This window comes from Hylaeus anthracinus, unplaced genomic scaffold (genome assembly GCF_026225885.1).
Source record: "Hylaeus anthracinus isolate JK02 unplaced genomic scaffold, UHH_iyHylAnth1.0_haploid 11989, whole genome shotgun sequence".
NCBI classification, from domain to species: Eukaryota; Metazoa; Arthropoda; class Insecta; order Hymenoptera; family Colletidae; genus Hylaeus; species Hylaeus anthracinus.
In genome coordinates, this window is record NW_026534337.1 from 254,810 (window position 1) to 265,335 (window position 10,526).

Consider the following 10,526-nt stretch of genomic DNA (forward strand, 5'->3'; position numbering starts at 1 on the left):
TGCAATTGTATGTGAAATTTAAACGTATGTACACTGGCGTTCAAAAGTTCCCGGTCAGATGGTTTTTACGATTTTTCTTCCAAAAGAGAAGTGTTGAGGCATTTTAATTAGAATCATATGTAAAGCCATATTACGTGAAAGGATGCTACAAAAAAAATCACCGCTATTTATTTTTCTTACGTCTTTATTTGTAGAATACGTAAATTAACGTGTTCAAAAGTTCCCGGCCAGTGTGTTTAACAAAAAAATTATGCCTGTTTTTCATTTTATAACAATTTCGGGGTACATTATTTAACATATTATAATTAATATTTTGTTGCTGTGCAGTTTAAAACAATAACAGCAGCACAGCGATGAGGCATGGATTCAATTAACTGAATAATGTAATCGCGTGGTAGTTTGTTCCACTGTTCTATTAAATTTTGAAAAAATTGTGTCTTATTAGAACTTCTATGATTTTTCATTCGACGTTTCATCTCTCCTGAGAGATGCTCTATCGGATTTAAATCCGCAGATTGAGAAGGCCAGTCTAAAACCTGTACTTTATTTGTAAACCACCTTCTTACGATTTTCGATGCATGTTTGGGGTCGTTATCATGTTGGAAAAACCAAATTTCTTGCATTTTCCTTTTACCATATGGTAGCATATGACTTTCTAAAATCTCTTTGTACATCATACTATTCATGATACCCTCAATTTTTATAGGAAGACGACTTCCTTGAGCGGAGAAAGCTCCCCATACCATGATGCTTCCTCCATCATGTTTAACAGTTGGCGTTTGATACCTTGGATCATTTATTTTCCCAACTAAACGTCGTACATATTTTCTTCCATCGCTGCCGAACAGATTGAATTTAGATTTAATTTAGATCTAACAAAACTTTTTTAACACTTTTCTTTTGGAAGAAAAATCGCAAAAACCATCTGGCCGGAAACTTTTGCACGCCACTATACCTACTTCATGACAGTTGAATTAATTTTATTTCGAAGTTATTGGACTATAATATCGGAAGCACCTTCAATCATTGGGCTGTATGTTAACTTGATCAACAGCACAATACTCAAATTCTCATAGCAAATAATTCACGCGATTTGGTGTAGTCCAAGAACAAACAATTTGTTTAAGAGCGCTTACAAGTCTGATCATTTGTCCATGTTTAAAGTTAGTGTGCTCAATAAGTCTAATCGGAGCCGTTCTGCTGTCAAGGTCGCTATTGTACACCTGTCGAGCCAATTACTTACTTTGCGCCAGCGGAACCCTAATGACGTAGTTCACAAAATGTTTTGTATATGTCTGGTCCAAAATTATTATAAACGTTCACCTAATGCCTGAAGCTAACATAAATCTGAACAACAACTACAAATATTGTCTTACATTGATTCTGCACATTCTTCTCGTCAAAACATTGTTCCTTTTAAGAGTTAGTAAGTAGTATAGCTAGGCGGGTTCTAAGCCATGGGGCTCCGAGGGGGGAGCGGGGGAGGGGGCCAAGTGGTGGGGTCGGTAATTATTACCTACGGTCGTTAAGGTAGAGGGGGGGACACCACCGGTCGGTAATTATCAGTGATCGGTAAGAAAGAAAAACGCAAATTTTACATGTAACGAAATAAGCGCGTAAGGGTGGGGGAAACCGTCCTCTTCGCGCGCAGGAGTGGGGGTGTTTTTTCGGGCCCCGCGGTTTCCCTCTTTCTCTCTCGCGCCCAAGCATTTTCTTCCTCGCACTCATGCACTTTTACCCATGCAACACGTAAGATTAGAAAAGATGAGGTAATTATAATAGGTAATTATCAGAGATCAGTAAAAAAGAAGAAGAAGAAGAACATCAATTGTTCGACGTTTGGTAAGTATTATTATCGTTATCAGAGATCGGTAAGTTCTTTCTTAGGTTCTTAGTTTCTTCATGCAAATGGTACATGTAACGATAAGCGCGCACGCCGTAAGGGAGGGGAAACCGTCCCCTTCGCGCGCAGGAGTGGGAGCGTCGTTGCGGGCTTCGCGGGTTCCCTTTCTCTTGCGCCCGAGTATTTTCTTCCTCGCACTCATGCCCCGTGCAACATATAGTATTACATTACAATCTTAGGCGCAGCCATCGGTAGGAACGTCTTGCGACGATGACCTCGAGCAGAAGTTACCAAAAACGCTAAGTTTGCAAATTAAAATCCGGCAGCAAATCTTTTATTTGCGCGATACAATTTTTCAAGGACTAGATATTAAAGAAACGGTAGAGGCGACATAATTCTTTTGATGATGAGAATACTAGAGAACGTGCGAAGGAAACATTATACCGGATGAGAATATGATATGAGAGGAAATGCGCTAGAAAGAAAAACACATATCCAAGCTATTTCTTTTTATTATAAAAATATGAAAAAATGATAAATATATATATAAAAAGCAGTAAATAAAAAATGAAATAAAAAACTATGATAAAAATGAAATAAAATAAAATAAAAAAATATGATAAAAATGATTAATATATAAAATATAATACTATAATAAAAATGATTAATATATACATTTAAAAACTATAATAAAAAATGAAATAAAAGTAATAGAAGATTAATGTATAAAAATAATAATAGATTAATGTATAAGAAGTGAAATAAAAAACTATAATAAAATGAAATAAAATGAAGTAAAATAATGAACCACTTTGCATTAAGACGGTGACAAACCCGTTGATATAATAAAAATATGAAATAAAAATACAAATAAAATAAAATAAAAAACTATACAATATCAACCGTCTTATTGCAAAGTGGTCCATCGGCGTAAATATGAAGTGACGCGTGATGCAGACGAGGCATCGCGCCGAATGTGCACACGTATATAGCTGCTGTCTGCATCGCGCGCAATTCCTGAAGTTGAGGAATCATAGTCTCGGAATCGCCAAATGAGCCTCGGATCGTGGGTAGAGCACCCTCTCCTGAAGCGGGAGCTCCAGCCAACATTCGGCGCATATCCGGCGGCGGAAGGGGTCGTCCGCCTCCAGGACGACGAACGCCGCTCGGACCTCCCGCAGGCACCCCAAAGTCAACAAATAACTATATGTTTCAGGGTGCTTCTCTGGGAGCACCACATCGAAGTCGAACTCTTCGACGTTTTCCGGAACCTCATTATATAGGCGCCGTGTGTCAATCGGCATTTCTATAAGAAAAAGGAAATGATATTTTTAATATTTCTTTTCACGCACGCACATTCAGGAATATCCATTTCACTGTCGAGTTCATGGCGTTATCAATACGACACATTTGTCGGTCAAATGCTACGACTATTAATAATCTAGTATTTTTAAAAAATTTGTGCAACACTTTCACACACTCATAACGCCAGGAACTGATCAATACTGTATATGCATTTTTCACTTACTTTCGTTTTAAAAATTGAAGCACTTCACGAAAAACTCTCAAGCAATTGTCTTAAGCACTGTCAGACTGCGAATGCCTTTAAAAACGTTACAGCGAAACGATCCAAGAACCGATATTCCAGCGAAAAACCAAAACTGTTGAGTAGGCATCAGCATTTGTCGGGAGGCTGACAAACATTACACCGGATGAGAATATGATATGGGGAAAATGCGCTAGAAAGAAAGACGTATATATCCAAGCTATTTTTTATTGATAAAAAAAATACATACATTTTTTATTTCTGGTATTTCAACCACCAGTTGTATAATTTAAATACATTTTGTAAAGCGCAGTTCGTTACATGGTTTATGCATCGCATGTTATTAGTAACATCAAGATTTTTCAAACACGCGATATCTTTGTAATCAGCATCCATGGTCTCAATAGTTACATTCACATTTCTATCAAGTAGATTTTTCAACCAGTCACGTTTTTGGGTTCCCTTGACATATGCGATAGGTCATGCATCGTCGTCGACTATTGCCGTTGTAATCAATCGTTTAGCCATACTGTATGGAACGAAACCATCTTCCCACGACAGTCCATAATGATTTGCCGCCACCCAAGAAGCACGAGATTTATCGGCTACCGATAGTGAATTCCATGGATACGGGCTTTTGAAAATGTATTGGGTGAGAACGGTTCCTTTTCTCAACACCGCCACTTCCTTTGCGATAAACCTGGTTCTGTCGGTGAACCCTTGTATGTCACAAACGTTGGTACCATCGTGACGATATCTTTGAAACTACGCCACAATGCGAGGTGTCCATCTCTTACATATTACAAATATTGCTGATGCTGCAGTTTATGTGATTTTGCGCACAATGTTGGACAATGGACAGTATTCGATGACGCGATCATGCAAAATAAGACAGTATGCGGTAGTATTTGCTGGTACGTTTTCTTTGCAATCAAATTCTATTCGCACATCTATGGTGGCGCTCTTAATTGATTCGTTCTGTCGCGAGCAATCGATGACTACAAACGGCCCATGCAACAAAAAGTTGTCCGTATTGCAAAGCGTTTCGTAACAGTCGTATCCGTAATAAACTTTACGAAAACGTGCATACATATCGAGAAGAATAGCATATCTGTTTCTATCAAAATCAAGATTCAAGTCATGGTATGGATAAAAGTCAGAGTTTAGATAAAGTTTCACGTTGGTCAATTTACATGCATCAAAATTGCTCGCATCTTCAGACATGATATTCTTTCGATCAGTCTGCAGTGCAAAAATGACGTATCTCGGTTTCTCCAGTTGAGTCGCAGTTTTAATGGCCCACGAATGTTTTTTCGTACTTTGCAACAAAGGGTACTCGTACAGGTCCCACGAACGAAAAACTCATGCTTCGGTATTGCCCGCTTTCCAAAATTCGCAACAAGGATAGTTTATTCGTATCATTCAGTACGACGTGAGGCATAATTATTAATGAGGCATTATTATTTACTCTGAAATATGAAATACGCATACGCTTTGCTAGATGCTGTAGTTGTACGTTGGTGGTTACACCTTCGGGCATTTTAATTTTGACGTTTTTTTTTCTCTTTGGAACTCCTCGTCCGCGTTTGTACGGCGCGAGATGTACTCCGCGACCTTCCGTAGCACGATTATGCCGTTGCATTTCCACCAGCTGTTTTCGCGCAGATTTGGCGTCTTTCACAGCCTTAGCCACGCCAGCAGCACCACCGGTTAACGCTCCTATAGCTGATAAGGCGGGAAGGAGAAACAGGAGGATACCGCCACGCTTTACTATCGGTAGAGCTCGCTCCCCCTTGTTCTTCTTACTACGACTCTTTTTCTTCTTGAGCCCCATTCCAAGCTTCGTCTTAGCTTTCATCGCTGTCCAAACAGCTGCAGCAGTTGCCCTTTTGCCGAATGTAGCATCCTTCGCAGTTATGCGCTGGCGTGCTCGATCAGCTAAAATTCGATCTGCCTCGTGACGATTGGTCAAATCTTTGTTTCGAGAGTACGCAATATCGTGTTCTCTACAAGCTGCATCCAACGGATTTATACCTCGATCACCGAGTGCTAAACGTTTGTCTAGGCGTGTACTCGGTCCGCAAAATTGATACCCTGGTACGTGTAGCTCAAACGGTAATTTGTTTATTAGAGTATTTACAAGTCCTAATCCCCTCTTTTTATGCATAGGTAACAATTTTTTTTCATAGGCGTTGGTCCGTCTATGTGCGTACGTTGATCTGGACGATTGTAATGCAAGAGACACCTACGATGAGACTGGACTTCAGGATCAGCTCTTATATGTTTCGGCAGTTTATCCCACGCGTAATGAATGCCGCTAGCGAACCGATTCAAGAGTACTATCTTTGGCACGTATTCTAATTGCTCCACAGTCAAGTCGAACAGTGTATCACCATCGATCAGTATGAAAGCCATTTCTACACTGGCTGATACGTCTGGGTCACGATAGTACAAATACCTCCCAACATCGACACATACGTCTTCTTTCATTTCTTACTACAGCTACGGTCCGTGCGCCAATCACCTGCGATTAGAGTGTCTAATGTAGACAAAAAGGCACAGTCTGAGAAAGAAGTACCCAAAAATGGAAATATGCTACCAACCTCTATACGTGATATCATCTGCGGCCCATCGAATTGCGGCAAAACGAACGTGCTGATTAGTTTGTTGGAAAGTCCGGACGGTGTTCGCTTCGAAAACGTATACGTGTACTCGAAATCATTGCAACAACCGAAATATCGATATCTAGAATATATATTCTCGTCGATAGATGAAATTGGTTATTTTACATTTTCGAATAACAGCGACGTTGTTCCACCGAGCGAGGCACTTCCGAATTCGATTTTTATCTTTGACGACGTGGCATGCGATAAGCAAAACGCGGTAAGAGAATACTTTGCAATGGGTAGGCACTCGGACGTTGACTGTTTCTATCTTTGTCAGACATATGCGAAGATACCGAAACATCTGATACGCGACAACGCGAACCTGTTGATCATGTTCAAACCAGATGGTACAAATCTGAAGCATGTATACAACGATCATATAAACACTGACATGTCTTTTGAGAATTTCTACAAATTGTGTACCGCTTGCTGGCAAGAAAAATATGGATTTGTAGTGATTGACAAAGACAGTGCTTTATGGAATGGTCGCTGTAGAAAAGGATTTAATGACTTTACAATATCGTAACACGTCCAGTTATATCCGATATGTTGAGGAAGCAGTGTTCCAACATGAGCAGTAACACCGTTTAAGATCGTGAGAGGATAGCGAAACAGATTGCAACAACGGGCGATTTGATTCGCAGAAAGTATCGTGAATTGAAAACTGGTAAAATTGACGAAGAGATTGTGTTGGGAAAACACTTTAAACCTGTTACTGAACCACTGAATACAATTTTCAGCAACACATTAAGAAATTACGATCTACACAATAACACATGTCGAAAGCGAACCATTATCCACTCCGAATATCAAGGAATCAGATAAAATACAATCAAATTTGTGGTTAAATTTCTCGAAACCGCCAAATATAAAAAAATCAAGATTAAGCAGTTTACTCGATATGAACCTGATAGCCTCTACACCGAGTAAGACAGTACCAACAACAACAACAACAACAACAACAAATCGCTTAGCAAACGAAGGTGTTTTTGAAAGTCCAAACAGCTATTTCTCGACATCTGTTCGAAGCCAATTGCAAACGCCGGAAGGCGTAGAAACGGTACGTAATTATCTAGGTCCACTGAGTTAAAAATACATCACACCTGTATTACGCGGCGACGTAGACGTTGGTATGGATTACGTGTACGGTGTTTATCTCACCAATGATGGACTGATGCTCGGTAACAAACATGTTGACGTGGACAATGCGGATAACATAATTATCGATGTCATACGATATTCGGGGACACCCGGCCTTTATGAACTGATATTCAAGAAAACTCCGGATAACGACATTTACACTGAGGCTGATGAACGAAATACAGGGACATACTGCTGACAACGAGTGCGCATAAGCACAAGCACAATTCGTATGGTCAAACATTAGGCGACAGAGGATACAAGTATAACCATGTAATCAAACCTTTATTGCAAGATAAAAAAGTTGGTAAAGACATACCGTGTTCCACGAGATTAACCAAAAACAACATTGATTACGTTTACTGGAACGATCCCAACAAACTCGTAGATCGGCTTCGATTGCTCGAGGCTTCGCGTCAAGCCGGTCACAATGCGCATGACAATAAGGTGCTATCGATTATCGAGGAACTTCGCGAGGCAGAATTCATTATAAATTAAGCTGCACCTTGGCGATACAGTCAATCGTCATTAAAATGTCAATCAACAAGTTTGGGTCATCGATTGGAAGAATGGAATCATACATCATTGGGATGGAGTAGTCAGAAATTATGTACGTGACAACGCTCTTTGTGTTGTCAGCACCAATTATGACGCAAAGTCGCGCAGGATTCGATGGGTAGCACCGCCTGTAGCGGATGGCGATGCAATCAACAAGCTGTACTTGCATGAAAAAATGGCAGTTATAAAAAGTCGACAAGACGTAATCGACAAAAAGATGATTATGTTTCACAATTTCGTTCAGAGCTTGAAAGATGAGCTGAATAAATTAGAGAGGGATATTACCGAATTCCGAAATCTAATGCAGACACATAAATAGCTGGATATTGAGACTATTTACCGACCGACATACCGATCAACAAACCGGTCAACCGACCGACATACCGATCAACAGACCGGTCAACCAATCGATTGACCAACCAACCGTTCGGCATGCGACCAATTGACGTTACACCAACAAACGCCTCTAAGCTCTCAACAACGGTGTATAATCACGTATAAATTGCCGCTCCCGCACGATTCAGAGTGGGAGATGCGGTACGTGTGAGCAAATTCAAAACAATTTTTGAAAAAGGTTACACACCTAATTGGGGTACTGAAATATTTACGATTGCCGAGGTTCAGAAAACTAATCCCGCAACGTATCTGCTGAAAGATGTTTATGGAAAACCAATTGCTGGAGGATTCTACGAACACGAGTTGCAATGCGTTGACGACGCTGATGTGTACCTTGTGGAAAAAGTGTAACGTCGGAAAGGGAATAAGGTGTACGTGAAATGGTTAGGATTGAATAGTGCACATAATTCATGGGTAAATAAAAATAATGTAAAAAATTAACATTTTTAAAATTAATATTCAGTTTTATACATATACTAGCCTTATTAGTTACATTAGAATGTTTTTTTATTTACAACTAAATATATATGTACATCTATTAAAATCGAGGTAAAAATGATTTACAAAATACATATACTGATATGTCTAAAGCGGTATTTTATAATGACCCCATGGCAATGTATCCGTTGAGTCGGGTACGATATACTGCTTATCGTCGTACGGACTCAGAGTGATTTTTGATTCCGCCATTGTGTATACTTTGTGTAATTTTGATCTTATGCATGTCTGATTACGAATCATTTCAATTTCGTTTCATATTTACTGCGTTTAGTCGTCGAAAGTTATCATCCTGGAAACAACGTTACTTTTTACACCTTTCGCCTTTTTCGTATCTTTTTTACCATCTACACGCATTGCATATATTTTCGCTCTGAGTCCAACAAATTCTGTCATTATTGCCCCATTGTTTTCGTCTTTCATCAAACCGGGGACTTTTTTGTTTACGAGTGGTATATCGTAAACGTTCCCTACCGGATAATCGCTGGTATCAAATGGATTAATATCGCGTTTTATAGTATCATAAATATTCTCTCACTCGATGTGGTAAATTAAACTATCCGTATTGATGTACATAACTTTACATTTATCGCCATGTGTGAGTAACATGTAATCGTGATGGAATTCATACAAACAAACCTTAGATATATCTAGTATACACATACCCACATAGATTGGTTTTTGAACTTCACCGCAAGCTTTCGCAGTTCGATGGCAACTAAGTTTTCCGAAAACACGCTACGGCTGTGGAAATTTGGTTTTGCGACCATTTTCTCCCCTCCGTACCTCCCTTCCCATTTTGTTACTAATTTTACATCGACGTGATTGCGTACATTCTTCACAGTTTTGCCAAATACCGCATTGTTCATCAATTTATACAAATTCTTTTCAAAATCGTTTGTAGCGAGAGTTCTAAACTATGCATTTAATTCAATGTAATCGCGGAGCCAGGGTGATTGTGCGAATTGGAGGACGCGGTGTACCTTTGTAATACGAATACCATGTCGCGTGCATTGCTGCAGGTTACGATAGTGGATAACGTAGCGCTGCTTATCGTGTAGAGTTGCGAGCAGCTTGTCCTCTCTTTTGTTAGGTGGTTTGGCACGTGTGGGACAGAACGGCAGGTCCGCGTGAATGTCGTGTAAACGATGCGGATATTCTAGATCAACCTCTAGAATATAACCCGTGGGCGAATCGGCAGCAATCGAAGACATGTCAAAATTTGCGACGTTGTCGACACATCGAAATTCTGCATATGGCAATGGTTGACACATTGCCCACCCATAAAGATTATTCACATCAAAGTACATCAAGTACGACGATGCTTTCGATGGATCGTACGACTGCATGTACTTATTATTGGCTTTCGCGTATCTACCTGAACATTGGCTTAATCCGCCGCGTATACCGCGTTCGATAAACAGGACCATGTCGATATCTGTTAGTAATACGAAATTAACTTTTGTATGCTTCAGCATGGCATCCCACGTAAAAGCGGGCAGAGTGGGATCGAGTCCGTAACTTGTGATACAGCATTCATGAAAATTTTCAAAAATGTCGACCAACAGCAAGACATCTGTTTTCAAATACAAATCGCTATACTGGCCCAGCGTTTGAATGGAAAACCGTGTCCGGTTTCCATTCAAACGCTGGGCCAGTATAGCGTGTCACGTTCTCGGCGTGCGCATACTCGCTCTCCGATACTGTATCACCCGTCAAGGAACTGTGAAATGATTTGCGTGATGGCAAACATGATTGTTCCAACTTTTCGGCACAGTCAATGTACTCGTACGGAAAAACACCCTTTCGCGTCAATAATTCGAAATCTTCGGTAGACAAATTTGGAAACTCGGTTCGTAAAATTCTTAATTTGGTTTTA